This window comes from Schistocerca americana, chromosome 10 (assembly GCF_021461395.2).
Source record: "Schistocerca americana isolate TAMUIC-IGC-003095 chromosome 10, iqSchAmer2.1, whole genome shotgun sequence".
NCBI classification, from domain to species: Eukaryota; Metazoa; Arthropoda; class Insecta; order Orthoptera; family Acrididae; genus Schistocerca; species Schistocerca americana.
In genome coordinates, this window is record NC_060128.1 from 164,074,144 (window position 1) to 164,093,103 (window position 18,960).

General features: G+C 42.2%; 1 protein-coding gene across 1 annotated transcript in view; it reads left to right on the top strand.

Moving 5' to 3' along the window:
- LOC124552628 (short neuropeptide F) overlaps positions 1-18,960 on the top strand; it is a 596,078-nt gene that overhangs the window by 41,512 nt on the left and 535,606 nt on the right. The gene's annotated exons all lie outside the window — the stretch shown is intronic.

The following is an 18,960-nucleotide window of genomic DNA, read 5'->3' on the forward strand; positions in this document are numbered from 1 at the left end:
ATACCCCGAGGACCAAATTAAGCATTAGTTTCTTACAAGCACGGGAAAACTGTGGGTAACAGTTTTACAGACACTGTTTTGGAACGCTGCCCAGTGTAGGAATAAGTCATTTTACGTACGCCATCAGCTGCGACAAACGCTGGTTGCAGCGTTTCTTTTATGATTACATCAGCTGCAGCTTTATTAGTTTCTTTTCTCGATTTCTAGAAAAATATACGTTCGCGGCCAACCATTTTTTTTTTTTTTCATCAGCCTTCTGGTTGGTTTGATGCTGCCGCCACGAATTCCTCTCCTGCGTCAACCTCTTTATCTCAGCGTAGCACTTGCAACCTACGCCCTCAATTACCTCAATTATCTGCTGAATATATTCCAATCTCTTTCTTCCTCTATAGTTTTTGCCCCCTACAGCTCCCTCTAATACCATGAAAGTCATTCCCTCATTTCTTAACAGAATTTCTATCATCCTGTCCTTCCTATTTGTCAGTGTTTTCCATATATTCCTTTCCTCTCCGATTCTGCATAGAACCTCCTCATTTCTTATATTATCAGCCCACCTAATTTTCAACATTCGTCTGTAGCACCACATCTCAAATGCTTCGATTCTCTTCTGTTCAGATTTTCCCACAGTCCATACTCTACTACCAGACAATGCTGTGATTCCTTAGATTAACACCTACGTTTGATACTAGTAGACTTTTCATGGCCAGGAATGCCCTTTTTGCCAGTGCTAGTCTGCTTTTGATGTCCTCCTCTCTCCGTCATTAGTTATTTAACTTCCTAGATCGTAGAATTCCTTCACTTCATCTACTTCGTGACCACCAAGTTGTTAAGTTTCTCGATGTTCTCATTTCTGCTACTTATTGCTTTCGTCCTTGTTCAATTTACTCTCAGTCCATACTCTGTACTCATTAGACTGTTCATTCCGTTCAGCAGATCGTGCAATTCTTCTTCACTTGCACTCAGGATAGCAATGTCATCAGCGAATCGTATCATTGATATCCTTTCACCTTGAATTTTAATTCCACTCCTGAACCATCCCTTTATTTCCATCACTGCTTCTTCAGTGTATAGACTCAACAGTACAGTCGAAAGACTACATCCCTGTATTGCACCGTTTTTAATCCGAGCACGTCGTTCTTGGTCGTTCACTCTTATTGTTCCCTCTTGGTTCTTGTACATATTGTATATTACCCGTCACTCCCTACAGCTTACCCCCTATTTTTCTCAGAATTTCGAACGTCTTGCACCTTTTTACATTATTGAACTCTTTTTCTAGGTCGACAAGTTATATGAACGTGTCTTGATTTTTCTTTAGTCTTGCTTCCATTATCAACCGCAGCGTCAGAATTGTCTCTCTGTTGCCTTTACCTTTCCTAAAGTCAAATTGATCGTCATCTAACACGTCCTCAATCTTCTTTCCCATTCTTCTATATATTATTCTTGTCAGCAACTTGGATGCACGAGCTGTTAGCTGATCGTGCGATAATTCTCGCACTTGTCAGCTCTTGCAATCTTCGGAGTTGTGTGGATGATATTTTTACCGAAAGTCTGACGGTATATTGCCAGCCTCATATCTTCTACACACCAACGCGAATAGTCTTTTTGTTGCCACTTCCCATAATGATTTTAGAAATTATGATGGAATATTATCGATCCCTTCTGCCTTATTTGATCTTAAGCCCTCCAAAGCTCTCTTAAATTCTGATTCGAATTCTGGATTTCCTACCTCTTCTAAATCAACTCCTGTTTCTTCTTCATCACATCACACAAATCTTCCCCCTCGCACAGCCCTTCAGTGTACTCTTTCCACCTATCTGCTCACTCCTCTGTATTCAACAGTGGCATTCCTGTTAAACTCTTAATGTTACCACCCTTGCTTTTAATTTCACCGAAGGTTGTCCTGACTCTCTTATATGCTTATAGTCCTTCCGGCTATCATTTCTTTTTCGATATCTTCACATTTGTCATCCAGCTATCTCGTCTTAGCTTCCCTGGACTCCCTATTCATTTCATCCCTCAGCGAATTGTATTTCTGTATGCCTCAATTTCCCTGAACATTTTTGTACTTTCTTCTTTCATCGAGCAGCTGAAGTATATCTGCTATTACCTACGGTTTCTTTGCAGTTACCTTCTTCGTACCTATGTTTTTCTTTCTAGATTCTGTGAATGCCCGTTTTAGAGATGTCCATTCCTCTTCAATTGTACTGCCTACTTGACTATTCTTCATTGCTGTGGCTGCAGTCTTAGGGAACTTCAAGCGTATCTCGTCATTCCTTAGTACTTCCCTATTCCAGTTCTTTGCGAATTGATTCTTTCTGACTAATTTCTTAAACTTCAGCCTACTCTTCATCACAACTACATTGTAATCTGAGCCTATATATGCTCCTCGGTACGCCTTACAATCCAGTATCTGGTTTCGGAATCTCTGTCTGACCATAGTGTAATCTAACTGAAATCTTCCCGTATCACCCGGCGTTTTCCAAGTATACCTCCTCCTCTTGTGAGTCTTGAACAGAGTATTCGCTATTACTAGTTGAAATCTATTACAGTTCTCAATTATCCTTCCTCGTCTCTCATTCTTTGTCCCAAGCCCACATTCTCCTGTAACCTTTTCTTCTTCCCCTACAACTGCATTCCTGTCCCCCATGACTATTAGATTACCATCTCATTTTACGTACTGTATTACCTTTTCAGTATTCTCATATACTTTCTCTATCTCTTCTCCTTCAGCTTTCGACGTCGACATTTTATACCTGAACTATGCTTGTCGGTGTTGGCTTGCTCCGATTCTGATAAGAATAACCCTATTGCTGAACTGTTCACAGTAACACACTCTCTGCCATACCTTACTATTCATAACGAATCCTACTCCTATAATACCATTTTCTGCTGCTGTCGATATTACCCTGTACTCATCTGACCAGATATTCCTTCATTCTTTCCATTTCACTTCATATGCCCCTCTATTTCTAGATTGAGCCTTTGCATTTCGTTTTTCAGATTTTCTAGCTTTGTACCATGTTAAAGCATCTGACATTTCACGCCCCGACTCGCAGAACGTTATCCTTCCGTTGATTATTCAATCTTTTTTTTTTCTCGTGATAACCTCCCGCTTGGCAGTCCCCTCCCGGAGATCGGAATGAGGGACTATTCGGAATCTTTTCCCAATGGAGAGATCATCATGACACATTTTCAGTTACAGGCCATATGTCCTGTTGATACATGTTGTGTGTCTTTATGGCAGTGATTTCCGTTGCCTTCTGCATTCTCATGCCCTTGATCATTGGTGATTCTTCCACCTCTAGAGGCAGTTTCCCACCCCAAGGGCAAGAGTATGGCCTGAACCTCTGTCCGCCCCTCCTCCCTCTTTGACTAGACAGTTGGCAAATTGAGGGTGACTTGTTATGCCTCACTCTAGTAGTTTGAAGGGCTCTGATGTTTTACCCAAAAATTTTGTTTTCGAGGTTGCGCCTGTGAGAGTTCAGTGTTAGTTTGGCCAATGTAATATAACTCCGACTTCCCCGATTACTTTATCGGTAATTCACCGGTCAACAGAATGAAAAGGTATTCTTGCGACAAATAAAAGTTACAACTATGTCCTTAAAGTTTAGTAATCTGCAAAGCATCATGGATTTTAAATTCAGTATTAGTTCCGAGCACGGTCTTTCCTTTCTTAACCGACAATGATATTCACCAAATTCGAGACCATGTGTTGACTTCACCCTGTTCACCAAAATTTTTGAGAATAAAGTTTTTTTGGGTGATAATCAGTCTTGTGATACTTTTATGCGGCCTAGCACCATTTACTACCCCCTGCGAACCTCTTACAATATTCTTCCTTTCTTTGTTTCTTTTATTATTGCAATATAGTTTCTTTAATTCTACCTTTTCAAACTTTGTTCTTTTATGACGGTGTAGTAAGGCGAAAAGGACAAACGGACAAGTAGTAGTAGAAACGATAGCGAGAAACTCAACATTAAATATGCAGATAATGATGGAGCGAAGTTACCTCCTTGAGTATAATATGAGCATCAAATTTTCCTGATTGCTGTTAATTTTTCTTTTGCATACGTTCATGGATTTTCAGCCTCCTAAAGACTCTCAGGTTCCATGACAGTGTTGCAGTTTCTCACTTTCTACTGTCACTTTGTTATTTACTAGTTGATTGTTCCACGTTGCCCAGGTATGTATGTATTCCAGTCTCCTTTTAGTCCATCTGCACCTTTCCCGTCTCTGTCTATCCATCTCCTCTCCCGTTCTCTCTCAACGTTATCTCCCCCACCCCAATAGGAGGCTGCTGGGTCTTACCCCAGAACACTTCTTTCCCGATTTTAAGTAGAAAGTGTAATAAAATTTGGTTGAAACTGATCCAGGCATTTAGACGGAGACATTTACCCGTGTTTTTGCTCGCGTACGTACACGCCACGTATATTACATATTAGTATACAGAGCTCACCTCTATTTCTAGCGAATTTCACCCTGCAGTTTTGTTTTCACACAGCTTAATGTTTCTGACGTCACTTCTCCTACACTATGTTTCGTACAATGATGCAATTTTGTAAGTACATTCAACGTCATATGTTAACACTGTCCGCGAAATGCGTGGTGAATATACATAGTTGCAAAGAAGTAGTAAACTAAAATGTCATGCGTTACGTGTCAGTTTTACTGCGTGGACATCGAGAACGTAGTAAGCGAAAACGTGTTTCCTCTTGTCATTTTGTCGGGGTTGTGAACAAGAAAAAGTTTTATAAACGTTTGAAATTGTAGACTTTGTTGCAAGTCCTTAAGTGCTCTCGTTCCCAAGTACCGGATTTATGAAGTCTGGATATTTGTGTGTCATGAAATAGACTCCTTTTTCAGCCCCACCCCTTTGACAGGTATGTGGTTTTTACCCCAACAACGATTCTTTCAAGAAAGCAAGTGATATAGTAATGTGTCCCATTCAAAATAAAGGAAAGAATGTAATTGAAAAGAAATGAATTGTTCAGAGTCCGGATACATCAGTGACCACAGCAGGGGCATGACAGTAGATGTATCATAAGAAGTTCAAGCTAGATTAAATTCACACTTACTTTCGGCCAAAGTAAAACTTCTCCATTACCTGGTTTCGTTGTGTTCAGGCACATAGTCATTGTTGGGGAGCAGACAAGCTTGGAGATGGTGGAAGGTGATAGTGACGAAGTACACTAAGGTGGCAGAAATCGTGGCTTACCTTCTGATATCGCGTCGGACCTCGTCTTGTCCAGCGTTGTACAGCAACTCGACGTGACATGGGCTCAACAAGTCGTCGCAAGTCCCCTGCAGAAATATTGAGGCGTTCGGCCTCTATAGCCGTCTACTACTGCGAAACTGTTGCCGGTGCAAGATTTTGTGCACGAACTGATTTTTCGATTATGTACAGTATACGTTCGACGGGATTCATGTCGGACGGTCTGGATAGTCAAATCATTCTCTCAAACTCTCCAGAATGTTCCTCAAACTAGTCGCGAACAACTGTGGCCCGGTGTCATCGCACTGTCATTCACAAAAATTCGCCCATTAGTTGGGAACACAATGTCCATGAATGGCTACAAATGGTCTCCAAATAGCCGAACATAATGAATTACAATGAATGACCGCTTCAGTTGTACCAGAGGACCCAGTCCATTCCATGTAAACACAGCCCACACTATTGGGGGGCCACCCACAACTTGGACAGTCCCTTGTTGACAACTCGGGTCCATTGCTTCGTGGGTCTGTACCAGAGTCGAACGCTATCATCAGCTTTTATCAACTGAAATCGGAACTCATCTGATCAGGCCATTGTTTTTCAGTCGTCTAGCGTCCAATCGATATGGTCACGATCTACCGTATCTTCCTTCGTCGTCGGCGTTGTCGTTGTTACCGTGAGACACCGTTATACCAAGAGGAAAGGCGCGTCGATCTTAGAGCATGAGATATGATGACCGTAAGCCATTTACAGCACACAACGGTCACGGTAGCACCTGATTCCAGAATAGCTGCAGTAGTTAGTATCTACGAACAATCCCCTCTTGGCCAGGTCCCCAAAACTTAACTCGTAACGAGATCCATTCAAAGCAAATTGTCATAACGATAGTCTATAAAGGCTTCATACAACGAGAAGAAATGTTACAGTTTATGGAATAATAACAGATATGACCAAACTGTCTTGTCTCTTCTGTTTTATTTGACATAACTTCGTTTACAGTTTCATTTCGCATTCACTACTCATTCACCGAAACCCTTTGATGGACAGTTTTGGTTGCTTGACACCAACAGTTAATGATAATGATACAGCTTTTCTCCTTTTTATAAACTGAAGCCCGCTCTCCGCGGTATAATTAAAAAAAAAAAACGGTCTCAATACCGCGTCCTTCGTGAGATGCGAATAGACTTATCCCGGAACTGACCGCTCTGTAGGTGTACTCAATTTAATGACCACACTTCGCTATCCGCGATTTCGCGTAACTAAATGTCCATTTGTTAGTCTGATTATACACCGTAGCTATTTAAAATTCGCCCCTATATTTTTCACAACACAATTAGCACTTCTTTACTTGTTTTTTTTTCTGAGAGTAAACGGAAAAAGAAGACGCCGTATCATCGGCTTAGTCGATATAAAGCAAAACACCTTAATATGCCCAATTTTACCTCTTCTTATAGGATCGGCTACCTTACTCATTAATTTACTACATATTATTTCCAATAACACTAAACAGGTATCGCCGTTATATATTAATTGTATTCAAAAGCATGTTACTATTTTTATGACCGACTAAATCGTAACAAATCGCGCCGCGTGCGTTTTTAACGATAACTTTACGCTATTCAAGTTCCGTTACAGCTATCTTGACTCGTAATGTTAGGACGAGGCCAAGAGAGGAGCTCAGGCGATGTGCTGCTGGGAAAGGTACTCGCTTCGGTCATCTGCTGCCATAGCACATGACTGCCAGATTTCGCCACACTGTCGTAACGGATACGTTCGTCGTACGTCCAACATTAATTTCTGTTATTTCATGCAGTGTTGCTTGTCTGTTAGCACTGACAATCCTACGCAAACGGAGCTGCTCATGGTCGATAAGTGAAGGCCGTCGGCCACTGTTTTGTCCGCGGTGAGAGGTGGGGCCTGAAATTTGGTATTCTCGGCACAGTCTGGACATAACCCATGCATCCAGCTCCAACTACCATTCCGCGTTCAGGGTCTGTTAATTCCTGTTGCGTGGCCATAGCCATGTCGGAAATCTTTTCACCCGAAATACCTGAGTTCAAATGACATTTCCGCCAATGGACTACCCTTTTAAACCTTGTATACGGGACTCTACTACCATCTGAATATGTCCATGTAGCTATCCTAGACGTTCGTCACCTCAGAATATAAGGCGAAAAAATGTTTTGCATTATAAAATTCATTGATCGAACTTACTGTCAACAAATTTAGATTGCAAGGTTCAACTTGTGAAGAATGCAAATCCTTATAGAATGGCGCGCAGAAGTCGCCAGATTGACACTTCCCAGTGTCATTAAAAATGAAACAGAGATGGATTCAGGACAGACTATTAGTAACTGGATCCCTATTGTTCTGTTATAACATAAATACTAAAACGCATTCGTATACTATAGCATAAGTAACAAGAACATGCGTTCTTACATGAGGGCAGGCAGAAGAAGAAAGACGATGTTCAGCAAGCTATAAGTGTCTCTATTATTTTTTAAGCTTAATAACAAAAATACATCAAAGATTTTAAATAGACACTGATGCATGATACTACGGTAGCTTTGGTTTAGCGCCTCAAATTAGTTTATAGCAAAATGTACACCCAAATTTGGTTGAAATCGTTCGGATGGTTTAGGAGGTGCTGCGAAACATACATACATACGTTTTATTATATGTATGGATTTATGATATTGTCGTTTGCTGCAAAACCTTCATATTCACATGGTTTAAGAGCTCTGTGTTAAATCCGGCACCGTTACCTGTGAGATGGCGCGTTGACCATGTCGAACTGTACTGCTCCAATTAAAAGTTCATCCACAACAGGCACTGTGCGTGAGAAGGAGATCGGGCGAGTTTATATCCGCCGCTCCTACCATGTCGCTGCCGGGAGCGACTGTGGACCCCTTCCACCAGCCGGACCGCAACCCGCATTACTGCCTAGTGCAGGGGGCGGTATATGTCACAGGAGAACCTCATTAGCGGCAGGCTTGTGATCTGACACGGGGGGGATGAGATGATGTTCTCATACCAACATGTGGAGCCTAGACACCGACCAAAAAACGCGTTATTGTCGGCATAGCCTCTGTAATTTGAGACAGTAACGTACGAGAATGTTTATCGATACATCAGGAACGTTTTTACGCAGTCTCTGGGAATTTGGGTAACCGGTATGTCATCATGATCATTATAATGTAGTGTTGTTGAAAATCCCCAGTTTTTGACACTGTTTCTGTCTCCATCTGATCCTGACCAACTGATTTGTAGTAATTTCCGTTTTTTCACCTCATCCTGCATTTCATTTCTTCTTCTTATTTTCCTCTGACCCTCCACTGTGCCTAATACACCTGTCGTCAGAATTTATTTTCATCGCAGTGTAGGTCCAACCCTGTCACCTCGTCTTTTTTTTTTTTTTTTTTTGCAACCCTAATGTGAGTGTGAGTCTCCGAGACTCATCACGTTGGATTTTCTTTTTTATCAGCCGTAAATATAAGTAGCACAATTTCACATTTTAGCTATTCTCCTAGCATCATATTTTGCTCCTGTAAATAAGCCCTACATTTTTATATTGTTTTTCAATAACTCAATTAGTTTTTAAAAATATTCATGCATTAATACGTGAGCTGCGTCTCTCAGTAATGCTGCTTTCTACGATGCGTCATACATTAAATGCAATAACTGAAGATGTTTCTAAGCCTGACGAAATAAAGTACTATAATGAGACGTAAAGTGGTGGACTGATTACATCATACAGTGCATGCTTACCCTTGCAGAAGGAAAAACACAATGGCCCCTGGCATTATTAAAAAATTCAGTTGATGAACGAGGCGTGATCAAAATTACAGTGAATAGTTTTATCAGAAACAAAGTGATAATCTTAAATGGAACTTGATTCAATCTCCTTTAAAGTTCTGATCTTAGTGAGCAATTCATTTATCCCAACGTTCAATCCATTATTGGAATCATTTATGGAACGCTTCTTTTGGAACGGCGTTCAGGTGTTCTATCATGGTCCTCCGAATGTCAGGAACGGTGTCAAAATATTTTCCTTTAGGCCCTATTTTAGTTTTTAGGAAGAGCCAGAAGTCGCATGGTGCTAAATCTGGTCAGTAATGTGGATGTTAACATACAGAAACACTTTTTCCGGCCAAAAACTCTCAAATGAAAAGGAACTTGTGGTGAAGAGATTCACTGGTTTTTCATTCGGATCTCTGTTTTATCGTCTCACAATCATACACATCGGCCCAAGTTTCATTTCCAGTTAAAAGTTTGGCCATGAATTCCGGATCTGACCCAAGATTATCCTTCAACTCCGCGCAAAGTGACACACGATTTTCCTTTTGCTGATTACTCAAAAGTCTGAGAATACATTTTGCACTGACACGTTTCATTTGCAAATTACGGGTTAAAACGTTTTGAACGGACTCGCACCAGATGTTAAGTTACTCAGTAATCTCTTGAATAGTTATTCGCCTGTTTGAAGCAACAATTCTTGCCACTTTCGGCACGATTTTGAGGTTAATGGACTTCCCGATCGTTGTCCGTCTTCTACCGACTCATTTCCACATTTAAATCGTTCATAGCACTTGTAAACTGTCTTCAGAGTTACAGCACTATCACCATACACTAATTTCAGCATTTCATGAGTTTCTTTGGCACATTTTTGCAACTTGAAACAGGCCTTAATTTTCAAGCGTTGTTTAAAATCCGTGATGCGCGACAGACACGGTAAACGCAACCTCGCTCTAGCGCCTCTGGACGCAGACTGAAAAGTCACAACGTGTTCCAGCTTGACGCAGCCTTTCCCAACGGAGGAGGCTATCGGACAAATTAAACAAATGTTTGTGTCGTCAGCAGTTTCTGCTAAAGCTATACATTTGCTTTATTTTAGGAGGAAGATTTGAAAGCATATAGTCTGAAACTTAATGCAAAGAAGTGTGAGGTGGCGGTTACAAAAAGACAAATCCACATGAAGTATGAGACTATACAGGGAGCAGCTGAAAACAAAGGAAAATGGGCTTTGCCTAAAAGTGACAAAGAAAAGAAGATTAGAGAAACATTTGAATAATGCTCGAAATCATGAACAGCATTATCAGGCGTGGCAAAGGCTTCTCTGATATACACTCCAAGACAAAAGAAAAGGACGGAACACTCAGAAGCTATCCTAATGGGACGGAAATCGGTAGCTGTGATGTTCCTATGCAGAGAAACAAACGATTACTATTTCAGAAACATTAGATGATTTATTCGAGAGAAAAAGCTTTTCAAATTCAGCAAGTAAATAATGCGTTGGTCCACCTCTGGCCCACATGCAAGCAGTTATTCTGCTTGATATTGTTTGATAGAGTTATTGGATGTCCTCCTGGGGGATGTTACACCAAATTGTGTCTAATTTACGCGTTAGATCGTTGGTTCAAATGGTTCAAATGGCTCTGAGCATTATGCGACTTAACTTCTGAGGTCATCAGTCGCCTAGAACTTAGAACTAATTAAACCTAACTAACCTAAGGACGTCACACACATCCATGCCCGAGGCAGGATTCGAACCTGCGACCGTAGCGGTCGCTCGGCTCCAGACTGTAGCGCCTAGAACCGCACGGCCACTCCGGCCCGCCGTTAGATCGTCAAATTGCCGAGCTGGTTGAATGATCCTGCCCAAAGTGCTCCCAATTTTCTCAATTGGGGAGAGATCTTCCCACCTTGCTGGCAAAGGTAGGTTTTGGCAAGCACAAAGAAAAGCAGTAGAAACTCTCGCCGTGTACATGTTCGCATTATCTTGCTGAAATGTGAGCCTAGGATAGCTTGCTATGAAGAGCAAGAAAACAAGGCACATAATATCGTCGACGTACCGTTGTGCTGCAACGATGCCGAGGATGACAAACACAAGAATCCATCTATGGAAGGAAATGTCACCCTAGACCAACGTTTCTTATTTTCGGGCCGCATGGTTAGCGAAAATCAGGCTGGTATTCCACTCCTGCCCAGGTGTCTCCTCGCAACACCTACGTTAGCCATCGTGGCTCAGTTTGAAGCGAGACTCATCGCTGTATTTCAGTAGAGGAGATTCCAATCCGAAGACGTGCCTAGAGATGCCCTGGACCGTGGTGGGATACAAATTCTTACAGTACAGTGGTATGTCGACGCTATTCCACGTCCGTTTTGTTACCCTTCATGGAAAGCCATGCTGGGCTTACGAGAGTGGTTTGAAAACTTTTCGGAACGGAATAGAAAAAAAGTACTTACGTCACTGAAACTTTTTTTATTTTTCAATGTCGTCTCCTTTTAGACTAAATGCACTTGGTTCAACGATGTTCTACTGCCTTGATCCCATCTCGAAAATGAGTTTCCTCCAGAGATGCAAAATAGTTGTCAACTCCGGCTATGAAGTGAATCTTCGTACACCAAGAAAAATTTTCAGTTTTGAGAAGAGATGGAAGTCTGTCGGAGTCATATCAGGTGGATAAGGTGGGTGTGGCAACAATCTATACCTTAGAATGAGATTTTCACTCAGCAGCGGAGTGTGCGCTGATATGAAACTTCCTGAACATTACAGAAATAGGTTCGCAAGAGAGCTTCTGTAAAGTTTGGAAGGTAGGAGACGAGGCACTGGCGAAAGTAAAGCTGTGAGGACGGGGCGTGAGTCGTGCTTTGGTAGCTCAGACGGTAGAGCACTTGCCCGCGAAAGACAAAGGTCCTGGGTTCGAGTCTCCGTCCGGCACACAGTTTTAATCTGCCAGGAAGTTTCAATCTATACCTTAGTTCGTACAATTCTGCCATGGCGACGGCACATGCGTGCGGGAGCGCATTGTCTTGATGGAAGATGACTTTCTTCCTTGCAAAACCTCGCCTTTTTTAGCCTATCTTTCGTTGCAATTTATCCAAGAAGTTAGCATAGTATTCTCTAGTAATTGTTTGCCTAGTGGGGAGCAAATCTACAAACAGAATCCACTTCGCATCCCAGGACACTGATGCCATTGCTTTTCCCGCCGAAAGAATTGTCTTTGCTTTCTTTGATGGCGGAGAATTAGCAAGTTTCCACTGCTTTGACTGTTGTTTTGTCTCTGGGGTAATGCACCAAAGTTTCATCTGTGGTCAAAAACTGGCGCAAAAAATGTTATTCCTTTTTTCCTAAAACGGACAAACATTATTCCGATATGTCCATTTTCGAGCATTTTTGATCCAGCGTCAAGAGTCGCGGCACCCATCTTGCCGATAACTTTTTCATTTCTAATTCTCCAGTTAAAGTACGATATACCCTTTCAGATGATATCTGGCAAGCGTGAGCATTTCCACTCACTTTCAATAGGCGATCCTCCACGACCATTTTCTGCACTTTTGCAGTGATTTCTGGAGTAGTGACACAACTTGGCCGACCACTGCGCGGATCATCATCTAAGCTCTCCCGACCAAATTTAAATTCATTTGTCCACTTGGCAACAGTTGAATATGCAGGACCAGAGCCCCCAGTGTATTCTGGAAATCGGCATGAATGTCCTTTGCTTTCATACCTTTCTTTACGAAGTACTTAATCACTTCTCGAATCTCGATTTTTTTCCATCTTCGCGTATCACTCCGCGGGAACAACAACAGAGCTACGTCACAGGCACAGCTCTCTTCCAAGAGCACTGACGTGCCACGTGTTTCCAGGCAACAGCCCAATGAGTATCACGTGAACAACTCGTGGGGCGTGAGTCATGCTTGGATAGCTCAGACGGTAGAGCACTTGCCCGCGAAAAGCAAAGGTCCCGAATTCGAGTCTCGGTCCGGCACACAGTTTTAATCGGTCAAGAAGTTTCATAACAGCGCAGAGTGAAAATCTCATTCTGATTCCATCAGATACCGAAAAATTTCTGCTCATCAGATAAAACGTTCTCGAAACAGAGACTAGCACCGCCTGCTCGAGTCCAACGGCTCCTGAACACAGACTCCCTCCCAAAATGCCGCGACCCACCCAGGAAACATCGGTCAAGCAGCACTGAACATAAAAACAGTACTGAACATGAAATTGCTGAAATTCTTAATTTTAACTTTTATACACATATAATACATCGAATCACACGGAAATTTTCCAAGAAATATTACGTTTTCTTTTATCTGCCGTAGTTTGTCTATAAACAGTAATTTCTATATTTTTAGCCCATTTTCACATTTATAAGTGTAAATATTAACAAACATTTTAAATTATAAATTAAATTATTCTCTATACATCTAAAGTTTACAGTACTGCCGCTACTTTTAATGTTTCTCTATATATTTGAGGAAAAAAGCTTTCAGTTGCGCGAAGTCCACTTTTCGGCATTTAAATGTGACTAATTTAAGGAAATCTACAATGACGATGCGATACGGTTGTACGACACGTATTCGTAGACACCTCGTTTGCTGTAATCGCATAATGAGTTGCCGAGATAATCACATTTCCAGTTCAGGTATTATTTGTAACATTTAACTTACAATAACTTGCAAACTATTGTGGATCTCGAAGGAGCGCCCTCACACACATAATCGTCCATCGTTTGCGCTTCAAATCAGCCTGTTGGCTGTTCAGTGACACATATTGTTCAATATTTATTAATTCTGAGGTAAGCTTTAATCCTGTAATGGAAGCCAAAAGGGGCAATGGGAAACTAGCGGCCACTGTGCTGCCCAACGGACGGGTTTTCCCGGTCATGCTGTCTCCTTAGCAGCGCGGTGCAAGTACAGAGACGAGCATATTGTAGTCGGCCGCTGTGGCCAGACGGTTCTAGGCGCTTCACTCCAGAACCGCCCTGCTACTACGGTCGCGCGTTCGAATTGCGCCTCGGGCATGCATGTGTGTGATGTTCTTAGGTTAGTTAGCTTTAAATAGTTGTAAGCCTAGCGGACTGATGACCTCAGGTGTTAAGTCCCATAGTGCTTAGAGCCATTTTTGGGGCATATTGTGAAACTGGCCCTCCACTGGCTCCTGACAAGCTGATTTCAACTGGAAACACAAATATGACCCGATCTTAGCCGCCGCCAGTACGCACGCTGTTGCGCGTTCGTGATTAAATAAAGTGCCTCTTCCCTCTACATTAGGCTGTCGTCTTACGCCAGCCGTGTTACGCCAGTTCCGTACAGAGCCTCCTCATACGTTATATTCTAAATCCACTTAATTTCCAGTATTCTTCTATAGCATCACATTGCATCTGCTTTGATTGCCTTCTTTTATGATTTTTCCACAATCCCATGACTCACTTCCATACAACACTGTGCCCCATACGTGCCTTATCAAAAACTCCTTCCTCGTATGTCCGCCTCGTATGTCCGCCTTGATTGGTTCAATATGTATTATTTTCCTTAAAAATAGCTACTTTATAGTCCGTAATTTTGGAGTGAAGTTAATCACTAATCTCGTTTTCCCGACTCCTGAATTACTCTCGTCTTTATTCGGTTCACTGTCTACAGGGTGCGCTCCTCAGACCGTTCATTCCACTCACTAGATCTGCACTTCTTCCTCATCTTCACTGTGTATAGCTATGTCATAAGCCAATCGTATTCTTGAGAACTTTTCATCATGAATTTTAGCCCCACACCCAATTTTTCTTTTATTTCCGTCATTACTACTTCTGTGGGGAAACTGGGTGCACCCTAAGAAAATGGTGTTGCTCTCTGAAATCATGTCTCAGATAATCATATTAAATAAATCTGTATAAACCGAATACATTTTGTAACTCTGAAACAATTGTATTTGTATTATTACCCAGATCTTTCTTTTGTGTTACAAATATGAAACTAAATGAAAGTCCAAAAACTGGACACTTTGGCTAGTAGGAAGGGCAAAGTGGACACGGACAGAGAAGAGGGAAAACAAGACACTGATGAAGTGGAAACTGGTTTTGTGAGCTTATGTTAGGATGTCTCTCCCTAAAAGGCATTAACCAGTTCTTGCCTGCCAACTTTTTCTACCTGTTGAATGAGTGTGGTAGATCACCTAGCTGAAACACCAAGTAAATTACCTGACCTAGACAATTCATAAGCATGTCATTTCAAAGGCTCTAGTATAGCATTTTCCTAGAACTGTAGCAATTAACTGTCACACACACACACACACATACACTCTCTCTCTCTCTCTCTCTCACACACACACACACACACACACACACACACACACAAGTGTGTCACTCATAAGATGAATCCTCACTGTCATTCACATGATGAACCCAGTTAAACCAATTGATATATATATATATATATATATATATATATATATATATATATATATATATATATATATATATCAATTGGTTTCTACAGCTGCCACTGTGTCTCGCATCCCAATCTCCAGTGTTCACTGTCATTCTGGTCTCCTTCATTAAGACCTCACGCCGCCATTGCTTCGTTGATGTCGGCCTTCCACCATGTCGCAAGTCTACCGCGCTCTATTCTTTCATGTCCATTGCCATACACGTTTTGGCCATCTTGTGTCTGGCATACGCTATAAGTGACCATACCAGAGTAGGCGCTTCCTTTCTATATAGTCTAGGATTGTGCTTTCAACACTCATAACCTCTCTGATCCTATCGTTTCTAATATGATCAAAACTGGAGTATCCACAACTCCGTCTCCAGAAATCCATTCCGACAGCCAGCAGGCAATCTTTCTTCCTCTGCATCAGTTTCCACAACTCTGCACCATATGTTGTGATACTTTCAGTTGATACTTATTGATAATGTACAATATGTCTAGTGCTCCAGTTTTCCACTTTCTTGCAATAGAATGTGTGAAATAATACCGAATCCCAGAAAATGAAAGCATAGTCTTCTGAGTGACCAAATAATAAGAATGTGTTGATATAAAATAGGGCCTTTCACCTGTAGGGTCAAACAATAAGGTATTTAGATTTTGGTCGGTTCATAATATTCACTTGTCTTACCCCAGATGTAGACAAAACACAAAGTATTCACTGCAGAGGAGCATGTACAGCTATCGCCATGAAACTCGCTGAAAAAAACAAATAAGTCTCTTTGATTAGTTTCAAATGATTGTCACTGGACTGGAGCAGTTTCTAGGATAATAAAATGGCCACTTTACCTGCCCTGGCTGCTAGAACCCTCTGTAACTTGTAATTTGAACAGTAGGGGTGAATCACTCCATCCCTGTATTATACTCATTCCTATACGTGGACTTTGTGCTTGATCTTCCACTCTTGTTTTTCCCTTTTGGTTCTTGTGCACTGGAGGATTCTGTGTGTGTTTCTAAGTCTGTTCTTTCTTATAAACCACTGCCTCATTCTGTTTCCTTGGAGATTTCTGCATAGCATTACTGAGCCTGTCCCTACGCTACAGCGTGGCTCCTCCCAGCCATGGCGTCCTGTAAACTCAGGGAGCGCACTGGTGCGGCACTGCTGCAACAAGTGTGTGTGCGCGCGGCTCGGCCGACCTCGCCCTAATGTACTGTAATGAGGTTGCGAGCCCCGCGGGGCCCGGCCAATCAGCGGCAGAGATTGCCCTCGCCGGCGGCGCCCTCTAGGCGCGCGACTGCAGCGCCCCTGGCGGCACTCCGCCGCACCTCCTGCTTCGCCAGCGGGAGAGCAGTAGCCGTGATGGGAACGTCAGATGTGTGACGGCTGACCTTGGACTCAGGGAGGCAAACAGCGGCACATCAGACGTCCAGCTCTACACAGTGACTTCCGTAACAGAGTGTACTGTGCACCATTCAGCTAGCACTGCATTACAATTGTGGTATTGTTATTGCTAGTTATGTGTTAAAGGGACTCATTATAATATACAAGGGCGTCCTAAAAAGCGACATCTCCGAATTTTTTATGTGAAAGGTTTTAAAATTTATTAAATAAAACAGAATTTGTTAGCATTCTACATCTTTATGCTTCATATTTTCATATTTATTTGTCAACATAGTCATCCTGGTGATGGATCACTTCTCCCACTAAGTGACCAGTTTGCTCACACCATCGCTATAGAATGTTTTACATTGCTGACAGAGCCACAACCTCATCTTGCTTGCACCACCTCATCACTGTTAAAGTACTCCTTGATGGTGTTCTTTAAGTTTTGGAAACACTCCAAACTCGATCATTTACACTGATATCAGCAACCACCATTTCCTTTATTATGAGCACAAACAATGCAATGTCACACATTATTGATGTGGATACGATGATCACTGCACACAGCTTCAATCTTTTATGGATTTCAGTTTGAGGCACGATTTCTGCTCTTAGAAACACGATTACAGCACGCTGTTTCTTACACACTAACACAGTTACATTATATGCCTGCATGTTACACACTACAGTTCAGAGCCCTGTAGCGGCAGATGGATGTAACTTGTGTCAGCGAAGTGGAAAAGTCGACAGAGAAATACGCATGACACGCAATACCGCAACCAATTATGAGAACAGAATGGGAAAATTGGGAGACATTACTTTTCAGAACGCTCTTGTGTTCTCACATGAGACTGTTACAGCTTCGATACGTAGCAATATTGAAGAATCCATCTTGAACATGAATCAGATGGCGTGAATGTGAAATGCTCAGACTTCGCCCATTTAGGTTCGTTTTAAAGCTGGTAAAATGTGATATTAGGCTGTAGCGCCAATTTGACAATAGTGCTGTTACAAGAGGACTACAGCCTGATTCACTAATAACAACGGTTCACACAGGTTGATGCATCGACAGGGCTTTTACTGTTGCCAGTTCTAAGTGACAGTTGTAGTAGGTGCATACACCTTCTTTTGCACTTGACGAAAGAGTGTACCTTGCAAATTATCTGTGTTGCTTGCTTATATACACTACTGGCCATTAAAATTGCTACACCGAGAAGAAATGCAGATGATAAACTGGTATTCATTAGACAAATATATTATAGTAGAACTGACATGTGATTACATTTTCACGCAATGTGGGTGCATAGATCCTGAGAAATCAGTACTCAGAACTACCACCTCTGGCCATAATAACGGCCGTGATACCCCTGGACATTAAGTCAAACAGAGCTCGGATGGTGTGTACAGGTACAGTGGCCCATGCAGCTTCAACACGATACCACAGTACATCAACAGTAGTGACTGGCATATTCTGACGAGCCAGTTGGTGAGTGATCTGGAGAATGTGCTGGCCAGGGCAGCAGTGGAACATTTTCTGTAGCCAGAAAGGCCCGTACCGGACCTGCAACATGTGGTCGTGCATTATCCTGCTGAAATGTACGGTTTCGCAGGGATCGAATGAAGGGTAGAGCCACGGGTAGTAACACATCTGAAATGAAACGTCCACTGTTCAAAGTGCCGTCAATGCGAACAAGAGGTGACTGAGACGTTTAACCAATGGCACCCCATACCATCACGCCGGGTGATACGCCAGTGTGGCGATGACGAATACACGCTTCCAAAATGCGTTCACCGCGATGTCGCCAAACACGGATGCGACCATCATGATGCTGTAAACAGAACCTGGATTCATCCGAAAAAATGACGTTTTGCCATTCGTGCACCCAGGTTCGTCGTTGAGTACACCACCGTAGGTCCTCCTGTCTGTGATGCAGCGTCAAGTTATGCTGGCAGCGTTCCCCTTATTCGATTGAGAGAAATATAATTGATAGAGATGAGTTGGAACGCTGCTCCTCTCCAATTGATATTCAGTGTTGAAATGACCATGCTCTCTCTCGTAGTATACATATGGTGTACTTTTAGGTTCTATTTAGGCTCATTATTTTTATGCCTGATAGATGGAAGTACAAAGGGTCATCACAAAGTTTCCATTGAATCGATA